The following is a 27,979-nucleotide window of genomic DNA, read 5'->3' on the forward strand; positions in this document are numbered from 1 at the left end:
TCTGGAGCTCTGTCAATCATCAGTATGTCTATGGCCCCGTCACCACTGGATCTGAGCCCCTCACAGTCTTTAATGCCTTTATCCCCAGAGCACCTCTGTGCGGTAGGGCATTGCTATTTGCCCCCATTTGACAGCTGGGGAATGGAGGCACAGGGCAGGGAATTGACCCAGGTCTCCCAAGGTCTAGGCACTGCCTATCTCAACCCATAGCTTTATCACAATAGATTCTATGAGCTGTTGGCCTTCCAATATAATATGTCTGGGGGCCTGTTGTCCACATCAAAGATGGCCCCCAAACATTTCTCTTTGTCTCTTTTGCCCTTGACAATGATGGCCACGGCTCTTCCAGTTCTGCAGCTATGGGCCTGCAGCCAGCAACTTTATAGTGGCTTTAGAAATGTACAAAAAACGCTAGTTTTTCCATTGCGGGGGGCGGGGGGTAGCTGGTTCTCCTGGATGGGCTTCAGGTATTACCATTATTGTCTATTGTCTGCATTCTGCTAGCACCTAAGAATCCCAGCCATGGATCATGACCCTGCTGTGCTTGGCGCTGTACATTTTTCTACCAGAAGAAGAAAGAACTGTGCAAGAGGCTCCTAATTTAGGAGACCTGAAAAACAAAGGTGTTTGCCCAGAATCCCAGCTGTATTTTCCATTGAAAAATGGCTCCTTTTTGTTGACATGTCAATTTCCACAGGAAAGGGCCATTTCAGCGAATTTTTTTCCAGGTTGTCATCCAAAACTTTTCAATTTTTGGCCAGCAAAAATGAAAATTGTCACCCAGCAACTGGGGTTCAGTTTTGCAGTGAAAACCTGAAAAATGTCACACAATTTTCTATGGCAATAACTAGTTGTTGTTTTCATTCACATTTCTCATGAGGAAAAATCCCATTTCCTGACTGGCTCTACTGATCTTGGGGGAACCGGCAAGAGTGGACTGTGCTGCCTCCAAATATACTTATGCTCCACGTTTCCCCCACTCCCTTACCATCGCCGGAAAGAGATCCTCTGTCCTGCATCTCCCTAGGTCTGGAAGAGAGGGCCCCCACAGTGCAGGGTGACCAGATAGCAACTGTGAAAAAACGGGACAGGGGGTGGGGGGTAATAGGCACCTCTATAAGAAAAAGTCCCCAAAAACAGGACTGTCCCTATAGAAATGGGACATCTGGTCACCCTACCACAGCGGGAGATGTGCAATTCCCTTTCCCCACTCATGTCCTGGGACAGTCAGAAAGTCAGACGCCCTTATCCATTCACTTTTATCTTATCAGACACCACAGTCACAGAACTCCTCAAACAGAACGGTCCAGAGCCGGGCCCACTCCTGCAGCCCCTATGGCAATGCACAGGAGAAAACCACCTGCTTCAAATTCCTGATTAGATCAACAGCTTATGGGAGGCAATCATTTCTCTCCCCTCATTGGGGACCAGCCTGGGCAAGGCGCTCGGTGCTCAGTATCTCGCAGCAGGGGCTCAGCATGTGCCATCAACTTATCTTTCGACTCTATGTCCCCTAAGGTGCCGGGAACATGCCAGAAACAACAAATCCGAATGATCCACGTCTGAGGATCAATGCCCCAAAGAGCTTCCAGTCTAAACAGACAAAGGGAGCACCATCAGCCCATTTTATAGATGAGAAACTGAGACACGGAAAATCTACATGACTTGCCCAGGGTCACATGGGCTGTATCCACACAGGCTGCTGCCGTGAGTGTCTAGCTGACAGATGTGGCCTTCCAGGGCTCAGGCGACTGTGCTGAATACGGCTGTGTAGATGTTGCGGCTTGGGCTCTGAAGGCCCCCTCCCTAGGTTTCAGTGCCCGAGCTCCAGTCTGAGCAGCAACGTCGGCATAGCTATTTTTAGTGCTGTAGCGTGAGCCCGAGTCTGTTGACCCCAGCTCTGAGGCTCAAGGCTGAAGGCCGCCGCTTGCTGTGTAGACGTTCCCACGGAGACTGCGGTAGAGGCAGACTGAACCCAATTCTCTGGAGCCCCAACCCGGAGCTGTAACAACTAGCCCAGCCTTCCCATCTAGAAGATGCTATTAGTATTATAATGACTTTATCCCAGCAGCTGGCAGCCGCATAGTGGGATGAGCAAAATCGCGGTGAGCTAATACAAAGGAAACAAAATGACAAGGTAGCTGTCTCCCTTGCAACACAGCCCAGTGCCTTGTCAGCAGGTCACAGGCCAGGCAGTCACCCTGGCATGAGACCATGGGGGCTGAGTGCTTTTTCACCCCCCCCCGCACTGATGCACATATATTGTAATAGCTGCTTTTATCCGCCTCTCCTCCCCCTCGCAGCACTCGAGAAAAGCATTCAGGTCAATTCGTGGATGCTACCAGGGCCCGTTTACCAGAGCGACACAGCAAGGCGAACGAGGCGTGAACGAGCCCAGCAGAAGTGGTGGGCCCTGCAAGAGGTGTATTAATGAGCTGTGACACTGCCTCTCTCTCTCTCATAGTCATGGGACCGGGGCATCGGCCCTGGTAAAGCCACACCAGCGACTCGCCAAGGAGAAAAGCGGGCGGGATTGCTTGGCAGAAAAGGAATGGAATGCGTGAGCAAAGGACACACAGTCTGCTTCCCTTCGAGGCAGGGACCAGGGGCTTGACCCCGAGCTCATTTACTGATGTGAAGATTCCAGCATGTAGCGTGGCTTGATTGTGACACATAGGCTGGATTGTTGGTAGGTTCATTCTGACAAAACCCCACAGCTTTTTCCTGCTGAAAACATCCCTTGGCCTTTATAGTTGGTCCCCTTTTCCTTCAGAGGGAGCCGGAGCATAGCAGGAGAGTAACCAGGCTCTGGATTTAATATTATTAGCTTATTACAGTCACACGTAAGGGCTCCAGCGGAGATTGGGGCCCCATTGTGCTCGGGGCTGTGCAAACAGAGAGTGAGCAACACTCCCTGCCGTGAAGAGCTTGAAGTCTCAAAAGACCAGCCTGACCATGGCTGGGAGGGAGAGGAGACTTGCCCCAGGTCACGTGGAAAGTCAGTAGCAGAGATGAGACGAGCACCCCAGTCTGCTGAGTTCCAGCTTCATGCACTAGCCCTACTGACACTCACCATCTCATTTTGCTTGCACCCCTGAACATCAGACAGATGGTAACAACCCCAGTTGGGGGCAAAGAGTGACCTGGAAGTGTAAGATTCAAGAATATCAAAAGTTGAGCCAGCCAGGCTGGCGCATGTATGCGTTAAGCTAGCTGGCCTTTTAGCATCCGCCACATTGGGCTTTGGCAGTGCGTTCAAGTGACCTGCGGCAGATCACTTGCTTCAAAATGGGCATCAGGGCAGAAAACTAGCCAGGGGAGGGGAGGAGGACTTGTGTCAGCATGTAGTACATTACATGGGATTATAGCCTGCAAAGTAGCAGTGGTGGGGGGAAATGGGCATACAGACCTATGAAAAGTTTAGGAGGGGACAAACCAAAGTCTTTGCCCCTAGTAAATGATGCCCCTGGTTCAAAATAGCCTGAATCTGTTGCCCTTCCATTCGTGCTACGACAGCCCCATTGTTTGAGCAGGCCTTTGGCCAGCAAAAGTGGGAGAAGGCACTGGTGAAGGAGGTGGCTAGGGAGGGGCAGCTCCTTGGCAGCAGAGGAATGCCAGGTGCCCGTCTGAAGTAGCTCCGGCGCACCACAACGCCTCCTACGGCCAGCAAGAGTACTAGCAGACAGCCAGGAGGAGAAGCAGCCCAGGGAGAAGCACACACAGGCTGGAGAGGAACCTGAGTGGCATCACGTTTTGTTTCTCTTCTGTCCAGGTGTTTCAGCTGTGGGTGGAGCTTCACTGGTGGGTGGAGCTTAGGTGGCTGGAAGAACTGGAGAGCGCCACAGCCAATCAGTTGGACCCCCCAGACCTCTCCACTGCCACTGTGCTCAGGCAAAATCGTGCCATGGGGCTGGCTGCATGCCCTACCACTGGGTGCCCCTCCCTGCCCATGCTAGAGCGGTGCCAAATCAGTGCCCCAGAGGAGTCTCTCCTGTACCAGCCCTGTGCTGAGCTGCTGGGCCCCATTTGTTCTACCCCTGGGAACTTCTTCAGGGGCAGAGAATGAGGGACAAGCTGAGCTAGGGAGAGATCCTGCCAAGCCCTTATTTGGGTGAGCAAAGGGGTAGGTAGCAGGATCAGGCTATTGATGAGCTACGTCCAGGCTTCCTAGAGCAGAGAAGGGACTGCGAGTGGAACCGAGGGGCTGACCTCGCGGTGCTGGTGTGAGGATTAGCTAATGTCTGTCTAGTGCTCTGTAAACTTTGAGCCCTGCCGCAGGGGTAGACTTGGGATAAAGCAATTGGCGAGGGAAAGCTGCATGTGGGGGATGGCCCGGGGATGGAGAGATGGAGGATCTATGGGAGATGATGGATGAGGGGAAATTGACTATTGGGGGGAGTTTTCAGGAAGGAAAGAGCAGGCGGCAGCGAAGGAGGAAGCAGGGAAGAGAGAGAGAGAATACGAGCAGTTCCTGTGGGATAGGAGAAGGGAGAAAGACTCGGATAGGGACAAAGAGAGAGGACAAGACAAAGGAAGAGAGAGCAAAGGGATGAAAACAGTCGACCCGGAAAAGCAATGCAAATGGAAGGAGCAAAACCACTGACAGGGAAAAAGGCAGCGAGCAGGGGAGGAAAAGGTACTAGGGACTTAAGGGATCATGCAGGGGCGGCAGGAGAAAATGCTGTACATCTAAGAGAAGAGAGAGGGGAGTGGACTGAGGCCTGACCTACATGCAAAGTTGTACCGTTTACTGAAAGGTGTGATTTCAAACCCATTGAGTTAAATGTGCAGCCCCCTGGGTGGATGCTCGCCTTTCAGTTTAAACCAGGCTCACTGCAATCTGATGTAAGCCAGTTAGGAATTGGTGTAAGTTAAATTCCAGTAAGCCTCTCTTGAACCCAAATGGGAACGTCCACAAAGATTATTGAACCTGTTTAACTTCATTGGTTTGAAAAGTGCTGTATGTTAAAATGATGTCAGCAAGGCCTTGACTGTGAGCTCTTTGGAGCACAAGCTGTGTCTTGCCACGTGTTTGTACAGCCCTGGCCTGCTGGAGTCCGAATCCTTGACTGGGGTCTCTGGGTGCTACCGTAATAGCAACAGTAACTAGGTTAAATGGACAGAGCCTAGGGAAAACAAACAGCAAGGTACAGAAAGAGTTTAGAATGCATTGTGGAGACATAAAAATGTGGAGAAGGGAGAAAAATCAGGAAACTGGCAATTCTGATGGTTACTGTATTAAATCATGGCTTCACAGAAATGTTGGGTTGGAAGGGACCTCAAGAGGCTGCATCTCCTAGCCCATCCCCTGCACTGAGGCAAGACCAAGTAAACCTAGGCCAGCCCTGGCAAGTGTTTGTCCAACCTGTTCTTAAAAACCTCCAGTGATGGGGATTCCATGACTGAAGCCTAGTCCAGCCTGGTCCAGTGATTAACTACGCTTTCTAGTGGGAAAGTTTTCCCTAGTATCTAACCTAGATCTCCCCTGCTGCAGATTAAGCCCATTACTTCTTGTCTTACCTTCAGCAGACATGGAGAACCATTGATCACCGTCCCTCTTTAGAACAGCCCTTCACTGTTTTCAGGTCCCCCCTCAGTCTTCTTTTCTCAAGGCTAAACAATCCCGTTTAAACCTTTCCTCACAGGTCAGGTTTTCTAAACCTTTGATCATTTTTGTTGCTCTTCTCTGGACTCTTTCCAATTTGTCCACCTCTTTCCTAATGTGTGATGCCCTGAACTGGACACAGTACTCCAGCTGAGGCCCCATCATTGCCAAGCAGACTGGGACAATTACCTTCAATGACCATCCCGTTAAAACCTTATTATTTGTAATTATTACAGTAGCACCCAGAGGCCCCAGCCAAGATCAAGGCCTCATTGGGCCAGGTGCTATTGCAAATCCCTAATGAAACACAGTCCCTGTCCACAGATCTTCCTGTCTCAATACACAGGGCAGACACAGGGTGGGAGAGAGGAAGTGTTGCTGTGACTATAATGTGTTGAGCAGACACAGCGAAGGGATATGTCCAGTTACACGCGCCGGATGACAGCTTTGCACTTTTTGGATATTCTTGTTGTAGGGTTTGCTGTGCATTGGCTGAAGAGGCTCCTGCGCGGGCTGTGCACGTCGCTGATCCCTGCAGCATGGAAATCACAGTGAGGACTAGCAAAGAATGGATTACAAAGAGCAGCGGGATAGGGCGGCAAGCAACCCTTGGATGCTGAGAGGTGTAGAGAATCTCGGTTTGTCGGCAGGACTTGTGAAACCTTATTTGATAAAGGAACATGCACATACAATGCTCTTACACGCTGAACTGGCAGTTCCACTGCTCTGCAGCTACTGGGGGAATGGGAAGATGCATGGCATGGGGAGGGCATCTGCTGAGCTTCCATTTTCTAGCCAGCGTTTATGTCGATAAATATATAGATGGTGGTTTAGAGGCCCTCCCCTGCCTTTGATCCCTGTCTTGTCTAAGGCTCTGGATGCACACATGAATTCTGAATGTAAGTCCCAGCAAAGAAGAATGAGATCAAACCCACAGTCCTAGCAGGGCAGCCGACAAATCAGCCTTTTGTTCCAAATTTTGCAAAATACATGAAAGAGAAAAATTCAGCAGCTCTGTCCCCGCAGACAGTCACAAGGGGAAGGCAGCCACGGTGCACCAGGTGACGGAAGAGACAGGAGACAGGTACGAGGTGCACATGGAAAGCTATTTTGAGAGGAATGGACTTGCATAATTGGAGCTTTAGCAGCTCCTGGGAGAGGGGAGAGGTCCAAATAGAACTGTGTCCCCAGCTCTGCGAGCCAAGATCAAAATGACAAAGGTTATGAGCCATCCTGCCACTGGCCATAAGCTGCTGAGGTCAGACAGGGAACTGCCTTGTCCGTGCTGTAATCGGGGCCCTGAGGCAGCTTTACATTAGTCGTTGTCAGAGAGAAGGTACCATCTGAGGGCCTGATCCCATGTCCATTGAAGACCCTGGAAGAACTCCCAAGGATTTCAGTGGGCCCCAAACAAGGCCCTAGTCTGTCCCAGTTGCAAATTCCCCTAATTTCTGAGCGGCACCATGGTACAGTGGCCAGAGCACTGGGTTGGGATTCAGGAAATGTAGAGTCTATTCCTATCACTGACCTGCTGCGGGACCTTGTGCCAGTCACTTCACCTTTGTTTTCCTTTTGTCTGTCTAGGCTGTGAGCTCTTCAGACCGGGGACTCTCTCTAGGTGTCTGTGCAGGGTCTAGCTCAGTGGGGCCCTGAACCCCGTTGGGATTTTGTAGTACAAATAACCGCGGTTTATATGTCATGCTAAGGTGGCTGTATTTAAAAACCTCGCTCCATTCATTTTAAGTTGTATGCACAGAAATGAAGCTCAGCCCTTTAGCTGGACACAGAGAAGCTGAAGAATGCAATCGGGCAGGTTTGCACAAAGATGGCTCCGCATTGTCGTCTCATTCCCGCATGCTTGTGTTTGTTAAGCAACACGAGCATGTAATCCAGCTCAAACAGGACTTTAGTTCCTGTCAAAGAGACTGATCCCTTCTTCCTTGGAGCCTGTCATATTGAAAGGGACATGTCTGGTCAAATACAGCCCGAAATGTAGGCCGGGAAAAACGAGTAGAGGAGAACAAGCAGAGAAGTGTTTTGATGGAATTTTTAAAAGCCCAAATAAAAGGGCTATTAATATAAATATCCCCTTGTAGGGTTTGCGCTGTGCTAGGGCAAAAGGACACCAAAGTGAAATTGACTAGAAACAAAAGAGATACTGACTAGTTTATTTTCACTGTCCATGGTGAGTGAAGTGTACAAAGCAATGAAACAGCTGAAACAGACAAGAAGCATAGGGTTCAGATAGGGAACTATGCCCATTTACAGCAGCTGAGGATCGAGCTCTAGATTTAAAAAAGTCTGTCCCATTTAATAGTAAAGGTTGCGCTTGTTTTTATAATGTAGGTAAGGATTTTTTTTAATGTATGATTTTTAGTCTGAAAGCGTCTCTGAAATTTGGTCAGATGCCCAGATGCCACAGCAAGGCATGCCTAACCATCTTTTAACTAGCTAGCTGTGGCTCCACAGAATAGGTCATGTGGGTGTGAGACAAATCCTGATGGCGGCTAAGGGGGAGAATTCTTCCCTCGACGTTTTCAAAGCCGTGCAACGGGATTTAGCCACACAACTCCCACTGACCTTAATAACTCGCATTGACTTAAATGGGAGCTGTGTGGCTAAGTCCTGGGCAAGGCTGGAAATGTAGGAGTAAGTGTCAAAAGTGATTTATTCTACACATTTCTCAGACTGCTAAACTCGGGGAAGCCAATTCTTAACAAAGATCTCAATAGCGTCGGAGCCAACAGAGATGAAAACCTATGAGCTTTCCCCACAGCTGGCGAAAGCTGCTGAATTGACAGCTTTGGAGAGCAAAGTCCTTTGTCTAACCCCAGAACAGGTGCAGAAGAAGTGCAACATTTCTTGCACCAGGTCCAATCAATGCCTGGCGCTGCCCAGATCTAGAGGGACCCCCTCTCTCAAGGAGAGAGGGAGTCAGTTTCCATGGCCCATTTAACCCCCAAGCTTTATGCTGAGACTGCCAGTGAGAGTACAGTCAATCATAGCAGAGCTTTTTGGGAAGTGGATGGCAGCTCCTAGGAACTGGGATCAGACCTACTGTCCCATTCCTAGACCACGAGAAATGTCCACAATAAATGTGCAATCACACCAACCTCATCTGGGAGCATGGTCCACCACAAACACTAATCTTCAGCCATGTTTGCAGAAAGGTTTGCAAACCATTCAGCTGACCCATTCTAAATCTGTACCAGCTGACTCTGCACCCATTCTGAGTGAATACTTGGGGGACGTGGGGGGGAGGGATAGCTCAGTGGTTTGATCATTGGCCTGCTAAACCCAGGGTTGTGAGTTCAATCCTTGAGGGGGCCATTTAGGGATCTGGGGCAAAAATTGGGGATTGGTCCTGCTTTGAGCAGGGATTGGACTAGATGACCTCCTGAGGTCCCTTCCAACCCTGATATTCTATGATTCTATGACTATTCCAGTGGCTCTGGGGCCCGATCTGTGAGACTCAATGTTGATTTATGATTTCCATTGAAATAATGTGAAATTCACAGCTTCACAGAGCTTTAATGTGAAAGTCAGCGGCTTTAACTGAAGTTTGCCTCAGAATTCCCACTTCATTTGAACCCAGAACTCAGAGCAAAGCTCAAGAGGTAGAGAGCAACATAGGTGAACCCTTCTGACAAGTGAAATGAGAAATTTTGCACAATTCCAATAATTTCCCATAGCCTTCCAAGCAGCCTTCACAAGGCAGTAACTTCTCATCACTACCAATGTGGGCCAGAAGCTGGTATCCCAGGGGCAAAAGGATCTGTATCTTGGAACCAATACCCCTACCCCTGCTTGGGGAGTGGCACCACCGCCTGGGGTGTTGTTCGAAGGGATCCAAAAGAAAGGGTCAGACCCCTGATGCCAGGGGCGGTTCCACCTGGGAGTACAATTCCTGAACTAGAGCTCATGTTGGATAAATATGTACTTATATATGGTCCCAATAAGTTGGGACTGGATTGTGCGGCCATATGTCATGCTAAGGTGGCTGTATTTAAAAACCTCGCTCCATTCATTTTAAGTTGTATGCACAGAAATGAAGCTCAGCCCTTTAGCTGGACACAGAGAAGCTGAAGAATGCAATCGGGCAGGTTTGTGCGGCCATATGCAATCGGACCTGGCTGCTGTGGCAAGCAGGCTGGCAATGGCAGGCAGCAAAGAGTCAGCTTGCCACGGAAATAGAGTCACTCAAGGACCGATGTAATGAGCTGGAGAAGGAACGGGATATGTGGAAGGCGCAGGCTCTGACTGCTGGCGCCCAGGCATCTTCCCTCTCTGTAGCCGCAGTGCAGGTGGTGGCAGCGGAGGAGGAGCAGGAGTGGGTGGAAGTAGAGAATGCCACTCTGAACCAGGCAGTTACCTGCCTGAAGGATCTGGTCCTGGAGGGGTCTGCCCAGGAGAACAGGGTCCAGGGGGCTTATTCGGCCCGGGTCACTGTCGTTGGGGTGAAAGCCCAGGGCAGTGCTGGACCATATGATGATTGGGACGGGGATATCTAGTGTGATCTGGATCCCCTGGATCCAGACCCCAGATGGCCGGACCCCAGACACTGTGTTGCGGCGGTCCAGAGGGTGGTCCGAAACTATGGGCCTACGCCTGCAGGGGGCGAGGCAGCCTGCAGGGGGCAAGGCACACGGTGGCAGAGACTGAGTTGACTCCCACACAAGCAATAGAGTCAGCAAAAACCCTGGGTGGCCCCTCGCGCTCCGGGTTCAGCGGGTGGGCCTGGGATATGGTGACCCTGTGTTTGGATCAGGGACTGATCTGAGACCTGATGGGTGTTAAAAGTCACGTTTGGGTTGGGAGGAGATTTAGCAGAGGCGGCTTGGCAGCAAGCTGGTCATGCCACACACAATAGTATCTTTGATAGGTTGGCGGGGATGGCGCCTGCCGTGGGGCCACGCGTGTTGTTGGCAGACTTTGTCTTGGTGGCTGCTGCACCTGGGGAACACCCCGTCTGGTTCTCCTGGCATGTTTGTGTGGCCGGGGTGTGGCTGTCACAGCGGGAGGGCAGGTACCCCCGACCATAGCTCAAATAGCCCTTCCCCTGGAGGAATTGAGGCTGATCGCCCAGGGTCTCCCAGTCCATGCACAGCAGGTGATCGGGAAGTGGAGACCCGGGGAACCCACGGATGTGGAAGCCCTGCTGGAGGCAGTCCGGCAGGCTGCTCTCATCGCCCTGCCTGTGCCCCAACCACCAGTGGGCAAGGCTTCTAAGGTGGCGGCAGTAGACCACAGAAACCCTGGGAGACCAGACCCTTGGTCTGGAAACCGCAGGGGGCAGTCCTGCCTGCGGAATAACCTCTGGCGGGTTTTCCTGGAACAGGGGGAGGATATGGACAATTGGCATGGGAAACCCACTGGGGAGCTGATGCTCCGGTGCATGCAGTTGGGGATACCCCTTCCTGCAGGGGAGCAGAGGGGCATCCCAGCCCTATCAGGAGCAGCGCCAGTCGGTTTGGATTGGCCAGTGCAAATCCCCTAGGGGAGCCCGCAGGAGGAGGGATGCCCAGACAGGTGGTGATGGGTAGCCACCCTGTCCCCCAGTTAGGGGGGGCATCTCGTAGTCCAAATGAGGAATGACACGTACCCCCTGCGTGGCACTGGTGGATACTGGTGCGGCAATTTCGCTTTTACCCTTTCCCCCCCCCGAATGTGTGCAAGTTCGGTCAGTTGTGCTGGCTGCTTATGGGAGCCAGGAGAGAGGAACCTTGTTGTCAGCTACTAGGTGGGAATTGGCAGATTTGGTGGCTAACCTCCCCTGGGTTCATTCGTGGATGGCAGGCAAAGTTATTCTGGGGATTGATCAGCTCAGAGAGCTCTGTCTGGTGATAGATTGTGCCAATTGCTGCATGTGGCAGGTCCCCGCAGTGGATTGGGGGGAAGATCTACAAGGAGGGGTCTCTGGAGTGCTAACCCGCTCTATGTTGGGCATGGCAGCTGTGGAGGTTCCAGAGACAGAGGAATGGAAAAAGCAGATTCCTGGAGTCTGGGCTAAGGATAAATACGATTGTGGTCTCTGGAAGGGGGAGTCCATTGTCATTCAGGGTCCCCTGGTGCCGCCCCAGAAACAATTCAAGTATCCTCCTGAGGCAGAGCAAGTTGTGGGTGAGATATTGGATGCCCTGATAGGCCAGGGAGTGGTTCATTTAACTACCTCTCCTTTCAACTCCCTCATCTGGCCAGTCCACAAAGCAGATGGGAAGACTTGGCGACTAACTATAGATTGCCGCCGGATCAATGCTTGCACCCCACAGTGGGCTCCAGTGGTGGCAGACATGACCGCATTATTGTTGGAAAGTATTCTGCCCAAGGCAAAGTGGTTTTCAGTGATTGATTTAGAAACTGCTTCTTTGCCCTGCCCCTGGCTCCAAAGAGCCAAGACCGATTTGCTTTTACCTTTTGCAATATCCAGTATACGTTCACCCAGGTTCTCCAGGGATTCCACAGTTCCCCCACCCGAGCCCACCAGGCCGTGACTAGCACCCTAGATACACTGACCCTCTCTGCCCGGCCATGGGTAGCATTGTCTGTGGCTGACGTCCTCATAATGGGCAGCGAACAGCAGGATACTCGGGAACGAACGGAAAGAGTGCTGCATATCTTGCGAGAGGCAGGATTTAAGGCATCCTGAGAGAAAGCTCAACTGGTGCAGCCCCAGGTGACATATTTGGGAGTCCAACGATCAGAACAGGGCCGACAGGTTTGTCCTAAACGCCTGCAAGCCCTTCGAACCCTTTCTGCGCCGAAAGAGAAACATGAGCTGCAGATGGGTTTGGGTTCATTTAATTTTGTTAGAACTCATGTCTGGGATTTTGCCAATCTAGCCACACCTTTATATGCCTTATTAAAGGAGGAAGCACTGTTTTGGGGGAGAGGGGGAGCAGGCTCGGGCGTTCGGGGCCATTAAGCAGGGAATTTTGAATGCTGTGGTGCTTGCTGCTCCGCGCCCAGGGTTTCCTTTCCAGTTTTGTCTGTCTCGCCAGTCTCGCCCCAGGCCATAGCAGTGGCCATCTTCCAAGCCGTGGGAGCTGAACCAGCCCACCCGGTAGCCTGTTACTCCCGAGTCCTGACCCCAGTGAAGCAAAAGTTCGGCCCATGCGAGAGGGAGTGTGTGGCTGCAGTTTGGGCTTTAGAAGCCGTGGCAGCAATGGTGAGGGATAGCCCCATCGTTATGCAGAGCTCCCACACTCTGCTGCCGTGTATCCTGTCCGCAAAGCTAACGGGCAGCGATGTCAGCAGTCCCTGGCTGGCACAGTGGACCCTGGCACTAGTGAACCACGGGGTCCAATACAAATCCACTCCGGGGCATCTGCAGTGGCAGCCACTTTGCTGTCATGCACCGCAGCCAGCCATGAATGCCCGATACAATCCCCGGAGCAATTAATCAAAGACCCATCCCGAGAACATCTGTTTTACGGATGGCTCTGCGTCGTGAGTAGAAGGGCAGCTGCGTATTCTGAAAGTGTTGCTGGATCGCAGTGTGGTTCGCAGCTGGTCCACGGGTTCAGCTCTGCTAGCAGAGCTAAAAGGTTTAGTTGGGTGCCTGAGCCTGCGGGCTGAAAACCTGGGACCCCTAGTGGGTGTTTAGCGACTCGAAATATGTAGTGGAAGGTACCAGGAACTGGATGTGGCAATGGGCTTGAGATCAATGGAAAAGTGCAGATGGAAAGCCATTAGCTCATGTGGAAGATTGGCAGACTGTGCATCAGTGGGTGACTGCCCATCCGGGGCAATTGTATTTAACACATGTGGGAGGTCACCAGAACCCCAGCTCTACCCCGGATGATCTCTATAACCTTCAAGTGGATGTGTTGGCTAAGATCCCAGTAGTAGCCAGTGTCACCACCAGAGGCACTATGCACCGGCAGCTGATTACAGGCAGCTGAATATCCCTTGGAGCTGCCTGATATGGCACCTGGAAGGTGGGATTGACAGGATATCATCTGTTGGGCCCATGGACTAGGGCATGAAGGAATGGAGACCACCTACCAGCAGGTCTGAGAAATAGCCCTCTGGCTGGGACGGCGACAACAGGTAACAGGCTGGGTTAAAAACTGCCTGATATGTGCTATGCACAATGCTCGGGCCAGGGTGGGGATCAGAGGAGCAGTTACCCTTGGCCCACCAATGGCTACCTGGTGGCCCGTGGGCTCGGATCCAGTTGGATTTCATTGAGGGACTCCCTCCAGGCCCACAGGGACAAACCTGCTGTCTGGTAATAATTGATGCTTTTAGCAGGTGGGTCGAAGCGTTCCCTATGAAGTGGCACACGGCAGCGGATACATCCAAAGTGGTATTCAGGGAGATCATATGTCGCCATGGATCACCAGAAGTCATCAACTCAGACCGGGGTGCCCAGTTCGTGTCGGAGGTGTGGGAAAGCCTCCTGTCAGCACTGGGTATCCGGCGACAGCTGCATATACCCCGACACCCCCAAGTGGAATGCATGAGCAGGACCATCAAGGAGTCACTAGGTAAGGTTCTGGAACATCAAGGCGGGTCATGAGTGGAGAAATTGCACCTTGTATTGGCCACTGTCCACAGCCGAGAATGCCTCAATTCCCACCTTACCCCGTATCAGCTGTTATTCGGAACCCACATGGTACTCCTTCGATTGGCCCCAGGGGACATTCCCCCCCACAGGATCGGCCTGAGGACTGGATTCTCTGGCATAAAACCCTCACTGAAGAAAAGCCAGCTCTAGCACGGCAATTGCAGGAAGCCATGAGTAAGGCCAGAGTCAAAATGGACCAGTGGCGGTCAGCAGTGGAACCATGGGACATCGGGACTCAGGTAATGTATTATAAATTCGCCTCTCATCATCTGCAGGCGAAGTGGGAGGGAACCTATACCGTGGTGAACAGGGCAGGAGCAACAGAGTATATGATAGATAAAACTACGGAGGGAAAATAGGTACACTGTGGACAACTCAAACGAGCAGGGTCTGTCGCGGTGGGAGCACTGTGCTAATTTGTTTCTAGGCTTCTATCTTTCAGCCTCCAAATCGGAACATCAGGAGAGCTGGTACCAGCTGAAGTGCTATAAAAATACCATGGTTACAGTGTCACGACAAAGTCTGTGTTGCATGTTCTGTGTTGCATGCTCTGTGTCTGTTTCTGGTGGGTGTCCTGTGCTAGCATTGGGTCCAGAGAGAGAGAGGGGATTCTACACTAGACAGAGTAAATGCCTTTTCCTCTCTCTACTTTCCCTGTCTCCAACCAAATTGTCAATCACATCCATCTCTGTCCAAAAGACTGGTCCCCAATACATCAGGTTTATTTTTTGTTAGGTTCTCTAATAATCATTTTGTTGCTAAGTTTTGTTATTGATACATTTGTATTGTTACTTACATTTTCTTGTATTGTTAATTCCACTTTAAAACTGTGGTACTCCTACAAATCTTATTTATTGTGTGCACTTAAGGGTTAGGGTTGACTTTTACTGTTTGATGGCTATTGCAGCATCAAACTTGGGCCTCATTTTGTTTGTCAATGTACCCACTTATTGTAATGGTGATGATTTTATTGTATTCTCAATTATTATAGTTGTGATTGTTGGCATTTGTGTTTATATTATATCTGGTGTTTAGTCAGTTGTAATGGTTTTAGTTATATTCACCTGATTATGATTGTTTGGTTTGTTTGCAACAGATCACCTGTGCCCTACAATGACAGCAATTACTGTAATGATCATAGATCAAGGGGCGGAGTGTTGTAGGAGCAGCAGTGATCTGTATGCTCTGTATGACTATGCTCAAAAGGTTTGCTACACTTTCCCCCGCCCCTTTTGTCTCCTCTCCCTCTTTGAATACCTGTGAAGTGGCTTTCCCCCTCCCCCTCCCTCCTGGAATGCTTGTGGGATGAATGGGCTGGTTGAATAGCTGGAAGATCAGAAGAGCTCCCAGGTAGACAAAGTGTCTGGGACTCTAATTAGGCAGCACTCACACACCCAATGCGTGGACACTGCATGGACCAGATGCGGCCAAGTCATCTCTAGTTGCAGGCCATGAGGAGCAGGTTCTTAAAAGGGGAAGGGACCATGTGCTCAGGAGTGCAATCACAAGATTGTACCTCCTGTAAAAGCCCTTCGCTCTGTCCGCCTGGCCCGTGGTTCGCCGCATTGCATTCCATCGTGCCTCGGGAAGACTTACCTTCATTGCACCATCCATTGCTGTGCTGTAGGATACTTACCTTGAGGGATCCTGAAACATCTCCAGTGCTGTGCCTGTCCTGGGAGTGCGAGTATGCAAGTGTGAGTGTGACCCCCCCACCTCCTTTTTTTGAGCTTAGCTACCAGTATAATAAATGTGCTGCTTTCTGCCAAACTCTGGTGGGTCATTAGTCTTCCCTAAGCTTACTAGCTGGCCCAATTTTGGGTAACACTCCCATTCACCTTATTTATATTCATTTATGAGGCCTGGCTCTATTCTCCATCACAGTGAATTCAGCTTTAATGTCCTGACTTTTCTTTAAGAGCTCAGCATAGAGAGATGGGTCCAAATCAAATGGCAGGACCATTGCACAGAGAGAAGCCAGTCTCCAACTCCTTCTTCCCCTCAGTAACAACCAGTTGGCTGAAACAATTTGTACAGTGTGGGTGCTGAGAGCCATTGAACCAAACTGTAAACCCTGTATATGATGGAAACCACTTCAAGCCAGGGGATGCGGCAGCTCCTCGAGCACCCAAGTTCCAGCACCTATGGTAACCACTCAAATATTTTCACAGAATCACAGCAATGTAGGGCTGGAAGGGACCTCGAGAGGGCATCAAGTCCTGCCTTTGCACTGAGGCAAGACCAAGTAAACCTAGACCATCCCTGACAGGTGTTTGTCTAACCTGTTTTTATAAACCTCCAGTGATGGTCATTCCACAACCTCCTTTGGAAGCCTGTTCCAGAGTTTCACTACCTTGAGAGTTAGGAATTTTTTAATAATATCTAACCTATATCTCCCTTGCTGCAGATTAAGCCCATTACTGCTTGTCCTACCTTCAGTGGACATGGAGAACCACTGATCACTGTCCTCTTTAGAACAGCCCATAGCATATCTGAAGACTGTTATCAGGGCCCCCTCGGTCGTCTTTTCTCAAGCCTAAGCATACCCAGCATTTAACCTTCCCTTACAGGTCAGGTTTTCTAAACTTTTTTTCACTTTTTCTCTCCTGGACTCTCTCCAGTTTGCCCACATCTTTCCCATAGTGTGGCACCCAGAACTGGATACACTACCTAAGCTGAGGCCTCACCAGTGCCCAGCAGAGTGGAACAATTAACTCCTGTGTCTTACATACAACACTCCTGGTAATACATCTCAGAATTACATTAGCCTTTCTCGTAACTGCATCACCATGTTGACTCATATTCAATGTGTGATCCACCATAGCCCCCAGATCCTTTTCTGCTGCCCATGATCATCACTGATACGTAATAATGCAGCTAAGGGAATCTAATGACAATTCCCTGGTGCACTAGTCTTAGCCTGTAGCTTGCTACCTAGATCCCAAGTGGACAACATCTGTGATATGAGAGTGTTTAACATCTGGGCAGTGCAGAGTCCAGCCTGGGAACTTCTGGAGCCTAGCAGGGAGGTTATGGAGCATGCTGGGAGTTAGAGGGTGGCCAAGCCGGCTGTGAGAAGGGAGGAGTCAGATAGTTGTCAGGATCTAGTTGGCAGGTTAGTCATCTGGGGGAGGAGTTAGTCTCTGGCATTATTAGGGGACTTGCCGGAGGTTTCAGCAGCGGGGATGACAGCGCAGGACTGCAGTTTGCTGAGGCTGACTATACATTCACTACGTGGCTGTAGAGTTCAGTGTAGGTGAAAGTCGCTGCTGTGGTTTGAACATCCTACTCTGATTTTTTGGCAGCTTTTCCCTCTTTTTCTCCTGGAGCAGCCCTGCATCTAAACTTGCTCTCTCTCTTCTGGCCTGACCATTTCTAAAGGTGTTCACAGATTGTCTCAAATCTCTTTTGAGCCAAACAGCAGGTGACAAGATGAGATGGTAGGTGAGGGCTTTTGTGAAATGTTCTGTTCAGCACAGGTGAAAAGTTTTTCTTCACTATGCAAACAATGGCTCTAGTAGGAAAGGCTATTGCATGTTAAAGGTGAACTTTGATGGGCCAAGATCTGAGTTCAGATCCTGTTTTTCCCCCTGCAATTCTAATCTCTACTATCTATAGGTGGATGCTGTGTTCACTGACCTGCTGTACGTGTGAGTGAGTCCATCAACAATAGTGACAGAGATCTGAGTTCAGGGCTTGGCAGGTAAGTAAAGGAAAAAGTTACTAGCCGTAGGGTGACAGCCTCGATTAGCTGAGTGTCATAGGTGTGCACATGGGGTGTGCTGGGTGTGCCCAGGCACACCCTAATGCAGGGCAGAACTCTGGGGGGGTGGGGCTGAGTGCTCCCATGGGGCAGCGTGTCTGGCTCTGCGCTGAGCCAAATGCTGCTAGAAGCCTCATGGTTAGGGGGGCCGTGGGATTGGATAAGGGGCAGGGGCAGTCAGGGGACAGGGTGGGTTGGAAAGATAGGTGGTGAGATAGGCCGTGGTGCCCATGCTCCATGATTCGGCAACATGAGGTGGGGCGCTCTCACCTTGGGGGCAGCTCCCCCCTCCCCGCTGTCCCTGCGTGCTGTGGAGAGTCTCTGCAGAGACAGGGCAGCTCCGCATGCTGCCTCCCTCCCCGCTCCCAGAGCTGACCCGGTTCCCAGCCCATTGGCCAGGAGCCAATGGGAGCTGTGGGGGGGCGGTGCCAGAGCCGCCTGACCGCGCCTCCCCAGCAGGGTGTGGGAGGGAGCTGCAGGCAGAGAGAGTGGCAGGAGTCTGTCCCTGTCAGACACAGACGGGGGGGGGGCATTGTGGGGGCAGACAAAGAGATGGAGCTGGGGGCAGGAGAAAGGAGCAGCGATGGACATCCCGGGGCTGGCATAAAATACACAGTACAGAGGAGGCTTCTGGGGGGAGGAGGGGAATAGCAACACTCCCTTCCCCCACAGACCAGACCCGGGCTGCAGCTGGCTCTGTCCATCACTCCCCCACACCCCCCAGAGACCCACACAACCCTCTGCCCCCCTGGAAGATCCCCACCAGCCCCTGTGCCGCCATCACCCCTCTCCAGAGAGCCCCACCTTTGTGCCTCCAGAGACAGCTCCCCTCCCCGCTGCCTCCCCTGCTCCTGAGCTCCCTACGATCTTCCCCTTTGCCTTCCCAGTCCCACCCCCAGCTCATTGGCCAGGAGGCTCCCAGACTGTCGGCCACCAAGGCCAATGGGAGCTGCACCTGAGGCAGGGGGCCTGCTTGCAGATGCAGACCTGCCTGGCTGTGCCTCCACAGCACGGGGAGGGAGAGCCCCAGGTGAGCAAACCCCGGTCATCATCACAGGCCCAGCAATGCTCTGGATATTTAATTTCACTGAGGCAAGTAATTTAATCTACTCTGCCTTTCCAGACAGTTGGTGGTTTTTCTTGTAAGAAAACTTATAATTTCTTTGCAAAGAAGTCCAGTTATAGTTTTTCAATTGAGAAGTATATTTTCTGGTTGTTCATAAGCTCATTTATTTTGTTAACTCAGTTTCACAGGGAATTTTAAAAGTCACTCGAATTGTAACTGTTTTTTTCCATTGGTCCAAAAACACATGGACAATGTACAGATTTTTATTTCTGTGGGCCAAACCATGTAGAAATGTAAATGTCAGAGCTAGAAAAGCTCTGCAAGGGTATAGGTCCCTCAGGAAATTGTCCTCAAGTCATTCATTCTTCTGAGCATTCCAGTCTATTGTTCCCTCTTCCAGTGATAGAGATCATTGTCTCCACCCACAGGGGAGATGCAGAAGACTGGGTCTCGTTCTCTGTCTGCTCCCTCTACCAGCCCCTTTGGTCTCCATGGGATTTCCCCTACCATTACTCCCTCTGGGTCTTCTTTCTCTGGAACTTCTCATGAAGTAAAGTTGTCATTACAGGTTCTTATCTCTGTAATGTATTTAATTTTGATGTATTTATTAAGTGTTAATTAATGCACTATGGGAGTCCCCCTTCAGCCCTCCGTATAAATTGATCCTTTTCTTTCCATATGTTTTGCCCATAGAGTTTTCTGCAGCCCTAGGGCAGCCAGCAATAACACCTGCGCCTTTGCAATGGGGTAAAGGAAGGGGACCATGAGATCCCTATTTATGTGATTTGCAAGAAGTGTTATCATTACTCAGGGTACCAAATTTGTTTAAATGATATAAGTGCCTTATAAAATCCCAAAGCAAGCTCATTTGCATTTCTCACATAATAATCTCATATACAGTATACACACATTTTTCATTAATTCTATGAGTTGATTTTTTTATTATTATTAATTATTATTAACTAGGTTACCGGTTTTTTTCAGTGTGGAAAATTGTGTGCTAAATGTTCGCCTTTAAAAAAAAAAAATTTCCTGGGTGCACACCCTAATGAAATGTGCTGCACGCCTATGCTGAGTGTCATGGGGAGAGGCACTGAATGATTTCAGATAATCAAGGGTTTGGATAATTAAGCAAACGTTAATTAAGGATGAAGACCTTTCTCTGATAACCCAAATTTCCCGGTAACTGCCCCATAGTTTGGTTTAAGGTGTATTCATTTAGAACAGTGACTCTACACAGATCTTTTATGACCGTTCAGAGGAAGCAAACAGCTTACTTTGCTCTCTGTTCGCCACCAAAGCCAACACCATGCCACTACTCACCACTGGAATATTAATTAAAATGAGAAGGCAACTCTCCTGGGAGGGCCTCAATGAGCTGACAAGTTCAATGCACATGCAAGAACAAAGGAAGACAATGGTAAGTGGGGAGTGGCCTGCACACAGACCTGCGTATCAGGAAGTCGTGAGTTCTGATCCCATCTCTCCAGCAAACTTGCTCCATTGCTGTAGGCAGTTGCTTTGTCTCACCCTGCTTCAGTTTTCCCCTCTGTCACCCAGGGTAAGGCTTAGCTCCCTCCCTGGGGTGTTGTGACAATGAATTGGTTAATATTTGCACAGCACTTGGTGCATGTGCTAACCAGTGCAGTTCCTAGAACCCAACATTAAAGAGTTCAAGCCAGTTACTAGCCAGTGAATTGGATACACAGATTGAACAAGTGATTGATAAACATACACACGCTAGAAGAGAGAACAAAATTAGAAAGAATAAAGGGGTATGTGTGGATGTGTGTCGCACACACAAGCTCCTTCTGTGCACGCTCAATGGAAGACGCAATAAGGACATAGATGTGAAAAGCACAATATTAACAATAGCTCCTGAGCTGGGACTGTGTCAATGGGCATCTATCTCTAGAGGGGCACGTCCTGTGTGTCTTGGAGAAATGTCCAAGTAGGTAAGTGGGTAAATGTTGCACACAAAAAGCTATGTTAAAAGAATGTCAAGCTCGCAAAGCCAAGCATTCAGTGTTAGGAGATGCAGAATGAAGGTTGCCCGTGCAACCTTAATTTGGCCCCCGGCTGGCTATGTATTAAGTTGATCCAATAAAAGATATTAACTCATACACCTTGTCTCTTTGTATATTACATGATCACATGCTTGTCTTTGCACAGAATCGCAGACTCATGCAGTGCACAGGATGGACAGTGCTCACAGGATGGGTAGCTATTCAATATTTAATTTTTATAATCCTAATTCAGTGTGTGGCCCCAGGCCTTCTTTACCACCCATGATTCAAACCCTGCTCTGAACATAGAATTATTAGTTTCCTCGTGGGCTTTTCAGTGATGCTCATCACTGCAGTATTTGAGTACTCCACAAACATGAATGGATTTATCTTCACAGCACCCCTGTGAGCCAAGTGGCAGGATTACCCACTTTTACACATGGGGAATAAAGGCACAGAAGGCCAGATATTTAAAGGTATCTGGGCACCACAGAAGCAGATAGGACCTGATTTGCCAGAGTACTTAGCACTGTACTTTCAACCACCGCTCCAATCAACTCCATCTGCAGCTGTGAGCACTCAGCACTTCTGCCAATCAGATCGCAGAGCTCAAACCAGGCACCAGAAAATGAGGAACACAAGTTAGTGGCCACCTGTGAAACATTAGATGTTAGTGACTTGCCCAGCATCACACAGGAGCTTTGTGGCAGAGGCAGGGATAGAATCCAGTTCCTCAGGGGACCATTCAGTGAATGACACTTAGTGAAGACACACCCCCACTTCTCTTGCTGCAGTTCCACTGTTTCGTTCACTATCCAGCTTCTGCAACAAATGAGGCAGGGGTCCTAAACAGAGAACAGCCTTCTTAACAATGCAGCCCTGATTCATCCCCTGGGCAGCATCCAAACTATGCACTGAATTGTGTGAAAAAAGCACTATGTGACTAAACACTGTATCATAAAGAATAAACACAAGGGGGACACATTAAGGTTGCATGGGCACCCTTAAATTTGGCATTTAGAATCACAGAATATCAGGGTTGGAAGGGACCTCAGAAGGTCATCTAGTCTAACCTGCTGCTCAAAGCAGGACTAACTCCCAATTTTTGCTCCAGATCCCTAAATAGCCCCCTCAAGGATTGAACTCACAACCCTGGGTTTAGCAGGCCAATGCTCAAACCACTGAGCTATCCCTCCCCCACTGAGCTAGCCCTCCCTCCTAATGTTGGAGTGCTTGGCTTTGCAACCTTAATAATGTTCTTTTAATGTAAGGGTTTTCATGCACAATTCCCTATGCTTTTAAAAAACCAAGCAAAGAGACAAAGGAAGTTCTATCATGCGGCATCATATTGGCACCCACATGGATCATCAGCAGGGTTGGACCCTTTAAATCCACCACACAGACCTCTGCCGCTTGAGCGAATAGAGTAACTGGCAGCAGTAGAAGGCTGTTATTGTTTATGTGGACCAGCCACTAGAGGGAGCTTCATTCAAGCAGCTTTCACAGATATTCGCTGGCAGCAGAGGAAGGCTGAGACTCAAGAATCCTGGATTCTGTTCCAGCCTCTGGAGGGGAGTGTGCTCTAGGCTTTCGGACTTTTCTGTCCCTGCTCCCCTCTTAGCCTGCCCCCTTTTGTCTCTGCCCCCTACCATGTCCTTACACCAGCCTATCCCTTTCTGTCTCCCTCAGGATCTGTCACCCTCCTGCTCTGCTCTTATCTCCTCCCAGCTCCCTGTGTGTTCCTCCCCTCTCCCCCTTTGAGTCTAGGAAACAGCAGAGGAAGCACAAGACCAGTGGAAAGACAGTCTCAGTGCTCTCAGGTTTGGGGCCTGGCACCACAGCAGCCGTTGGCCACTGGAAGAAGAAATTGCAGGAGAAGACCCTGGATGGAGCATGCTCAGGGGCTGGTTGGGGATGGTGAATGTGCAGACTCTCAGCACACAGGAGCTGTGTAGGGATACAGCAAGCTCCACCCAGATGGAATCTTTGGAGAAGTTCCCTGCCAAACTCCAACAATCCTCTACTTGAGCATATGCAAACCACCATTTCCAGAGGCTGATAAATTGGCCAGATTTGGGTGAGGTTTTCATTAGGACAGCAAAAAGGTACATCCCTGACCCCAGGGCAACCCCTCTTCCACTGCCAGATTTCAAGCATGGAGGTGCTAAATCTTTTCAACAAAATGGAGGTAAGAGATTTTCAGTGTGGGGAAAACAAAGTATTTTCTCCAGCTTTGTTCTCAGCACTGGCAGAACCATTTTTGCTTAAACTAAAAAAAAAAAAAAGCCACCCAAAACCAAATGAAAGAGTCAGCCTGAGTCAGACACTGAGCCTGGGTGGAACAGCTGACGTGCGCAAAGTTATAATCAACTTTGAAGAAGAAAAAAGCCTCATAATGGAAAGCGTTGAAAAAAAAGGCCTTATAGACTCATAGACTTTAAAGGTCAGAAGGGACCATAGTGATCATCTAGTCTGACCTCCTGCACATTGCAGGCCCCAGAACCTCACCTACCCACTCCGTAACAGACGCTGAGTTACTGAAGTCCTTAAATCATGGTTTCATGACTTCAAGTTACAGAGAATCCACCATTAATACTAGTTCAACCCAGCAAGCGACCCATGCCCCATGCTGCAGAGAAAGGTGACCCACTGCCAGGATCTCTGCCAATCTGATCTGGGGGAAAATTCCTTCCTGACCCCAAATATGGTGATCAGTTAGACCCTGAGCATGTGGGCAACACCCACTAGCCAGAAACCTGGGAAAGAATTCTCTGGAGTAACTCAGAGCCCTCTCCATCTAGTGTCCCATCTCTGGCCATTGGAGATATTTGCTGCTAGCAGTTGCAGATTGGCTACATGCCACTGTAGGCAGTCCCATCATACCATCCCCTCCATAAATTTATTAAGCTCAATCTTGAAGGCAGTTAGGTTTTTTTCCCACACTGCTCCCTTTGGAAGGCTGTTCCAGAACTTCACTCCTCTGGTGGTTAGAAACCTTTGTTTAACTTCAAGCCTAAACTTGTTGATGGACAGTTTATATCCATTTGTCCTTGTGTCAACATTGGCACTTAAATAACTCCTCTCCCTCCCTGGCATTTATCACTCTAATGTATTTGTAGAGAGCAATCTTATCTCCTCTCAGTCTTCGTTTGGTTAGGATAATCAAGTCAAGCTCCTTGAGTCTCCTAGTAAGGTAGGCTTCCATTCCTCAGATCACCCTAGCAGCCCCTCTCTGCACCTGTTCCAGTTTGAATTCATCTTTCTTAAACATGGGAGACCAGAACTGCACACAGTGTTCCAGATGAGGTCTAACCAATGCCTCGAATAATGGTGCTGAGTCTGACACTTCCCTGTCTCTACTGGAAATACCTCGCCTGATGCGTCCTAGGATTGCATTCGCCTCTTTCATGGCCGCATCACATTGGCAGCTCATAGTCAATGGAAAGTGTCAGGCAACCTTAACTGTAGGATTTGCTGCAACTCTGCCTCTAATATTCAGTGCAGCGGCATGGCGTTGCTGCATTAGGCTCCTCTGTCAAGTCATGAGACTTGAAAGGGTCAGTGTACCTTGCTTGACTGGAAAAGACTCAACCTCCTGCATCCAGAGCTGGACCCAGGGTTGGAACCTCCCTCCCAGAATGAGAGGGGTTTACAGATCTGCAAAGTTCAGCTGGGGATCTGGTTAGAGTCGTAACATTCCCCCAAGTCTGGATGTGAGGCTTTGGTTCAGGCCCCTCTCTGTAAAGAGGGAGAGTGTGCAATTTGACTAATGGACAGGACCAGGCAGACGTCAAACATAAAGAGCTCCCTCCACTCGCATTCAGCCACACATCTGCAAACAGAGACATTCTCCGTCTGTGCATGGCTGGCTCCTGCTGCTCTCTGATGCACTCTCTTATTACCCCGCCCACGCCACTTGGAGATGCAAAGATGCCATTAGCAGGACAGTTGAACTTCAGTGGCCTTCAGCGTGGGCTGCCGATGCTCAGCACCTTTCAGGATTAGGTCCTTCAAGTCTAATTTCCTGTACAGAATACAAGGGGCCCAGTTCTGAAGTCAATTGCAGTTACTCATGTTCTGCCCGGGGAGAATCAGACCCAAGGAGAAGAATGTCTGGAAGACTTGCTTGTGTAATGTCTCTCTCTGCGCACAGTTCAGCCTTCCAATCCAGCTGGACTCCCATTCTTTAGGCCATTAAAGATGAATGGATGAATACTCAACCACTTGTGCCATGTGTGCTAACATAGACTTCTCCCTGGATCTGCTCCCTACTCTTTTACATGGGGTCACATTGTGCCGGTTTCAGGAAAGGCTACATTTCGAAGGGCCCTTGTGCACTGGAGAGCAAGTTTTCACAAGATCATAAAAAATGAGAGCATCTTAAAGGAGCCCTGGGGCAGCGTGCTGCCTTTGCTCTGCTTTCTCCATGCTGTTTATGAAAACGGAAATGGGAATGCGGCTCAAATTATAGCGGGAAATCAGCGTATGGCTTCTGTGGGAAAAGATCTTCTCCTGCGTTGCTAGTGAGATAAGGCTTCTGCAGGTATGGCTTAGGAGAGTCTTATAACCAAGATGATCATTGATAAGATGCTGGTTCCTGCACTGATGGCCTCGAGAGACGGAAGTACTGTACTGTGAAGCCATGGAAACGGCAAGGCTAGGTGCTATGCTCTAATTGGGCCACTTCTCCTCACATCACAGCTGCACAGGCAGGTATGCGGCGATCTTTTTGTGTGTCTAAAATAGCAGGCTGCAGCGATGGTGCCTGCCTTCAACGGCCATTAGACAGATTTACAGACTTGCCTCAGATTGAAGCGGGGTGTTCTGCTAATGGGATTTGCATCCGGCTGCAGCGCAAGCCCTTCCAGCCGTGCCTTTGAGTCACCCCTCTGCATTACGGCTGGGTACTTGCTGCGTGCATGTCACACTTAAAAAAACTGGACACAGCTGGGCAGGGGGGGAAGGAATCTAATCCACTGGCAGAATGCACTCCTTGTTTAAAGAGTTCCACAAGAGAAAGCACCCAAAGTCTCCCTTACAGGAACAGAACTTAAATAGCCTATTACTATTTGCCCAGAAACGTAGGCCCACAGGCCCATGAAATTGTCAGGCTGTGTGAAGGCTGGGTCAATTCCTCGCCACGATCACTTACAATATTCAACGCATTGACTAAGAACTATTTGCACTGCATCTCCCTTTCCCTCTCCTGCACCTGGGAGCTGCCCCACTTCATGCACCCCCACTGGCCTCTGGACATCTATATCCGAGGGGAAGCCAAAAACCAATCAGGCGCCATCTGAGTCCATGAGTGACAAACGTGCTCGGGCGCTGGAATTTATTCCTGTAAATATGTTTGCATTATTTATTTTAAGCATTTTGATAAATCATAATAGGAGAGACATCTGCTGTCAAAACTGCAAACTGCATTCATGCCTAAGGCTAGAATTGGAAGAGGTTCTGGCTCAGAAAGCTTGTCAAACTTAGGGGAGCATTGCAGATTTTGTGGGGGGCCGGGGGAAGAGAGATCTTCCCAGAGGAATTAAATGCACAGTTTTAAGATTAACTGACGTACTTTATCCCAGATGTGGCCCACTGGAAACGTGCCCTTTTGTGTCACTTTATTTGGTGCTTTATCCTTTGGATCAAGCTACTCTCTTGCTTTTCTTATTCCCAAAAGCAAAGGCTGCATAAACTCCCTCCATGCATTACAGTAATATGCACAAAAGTGCTTGCCCGCCATCCAGCCGCGTGTTCCAACGGCAAGCGAGCTGCTGTCAGTGTGCGTGCACATCTCATTGCAGAGGGCTCACCCTTGAACATGCCTCCTTTGGTGTTAGTCCTCGGAATTAATGTCTCCTAAGCCTGATGGCATTTGAAAGTCCCCAAAGCTGAGATTAACTCCTTGGGGCGGGAGTCAGCAGTGTGCCTCGTTGCCAGCGCCGGGCTGTGGTTCTGGGTTAGGCTGACTTACAGCGACACAAGATTAATTGCCATGCATTCCAGGAGGTTTATCACTGCCACCCTCGACTTCACAGATCTCCCTGCTTGCTACCGCAGCTTTCCTTGCTTTGTGTGTGTGTATAAAATTTCCTAAGAGAGCATCAGTGAGGAGGCGCGTAATCACTTACCAGCCAAAATCTACCCTGTGCAGAAGCGTGACATTTCTGCAGGCATCTGCGCTGCACAGGGGGAGTCCATTACCAGGTCCTTAATCTGCAGAGAAGCAACATTAGCAAAAAACAACCTTTGAGGGACAGGTATTTTACCTCTGTGCCTTTGGAGACAGCACAGTGTAGCAGGCCAGGTACCAGATGGGGAATCAGAACAGCTGGATTCTGTTCCCTGCTTTGCCACTGACTTACTGAATGGCCTTGGGCAAGACATGTCACTGCTCTGTGCCTCAATTTTCCCCCAGGAATATCGGGGTGATAATGTTTTCCCACCTTTGGAAAGAACTTTGAGATCTGAAGATGAAAGGTGACCTATATGTGAGGAGTACGATGCATCTTATTGCTTCAGGTGGTTCCTTTTTCAAAGCCTGCTTTGATCCTCATGGTGTTGTTAATTGCCATGTTCTTGTTTTTGCAGTGAGAGGCATGGTAGCTTTCATGCACAGACACTCTTCCTAGCTGTTTCTTGAGCTGCAGTAGTATTGACAATTACTGAATTTTTTTGGAATGAGTTTGGTGGTTATGAGTCCTGCCGGACTGGCAGCCATGGAACCTGAAATCCTCTCTGTACAGAATTGGCACAGCATGGGGGGCAGCAGCGCAAGCTGCCTCACAGCTCCTTGCCAGTGTGCCTAAGTCTCGAGCTGCGAGGATCATCTTGGAGGGTCAAAGGTTAACTCATTCTCCATGTCCCATTGAATCATTGGCTTCTCTACTGAGCCTACAAAGAAGGGAGGCAGATAGTTTCAAGATTAGGGACATTCAGAAAGTAGGAACTGGGATGCCGATCAACTCATTTC

Source organism: Lepidochelys olivacea (genome assembly GCF_965140295.1).
Source record: "Lepidochelys olivacea isolate rLepOli2 genome assembly, chromosome: 8".
Classification (NCBI taxonomy): Eukaryota; Metazoa; Chordata; order Testudines; family Cheloniidae; genus Lepidochelys; species Lepidochelys olivacea.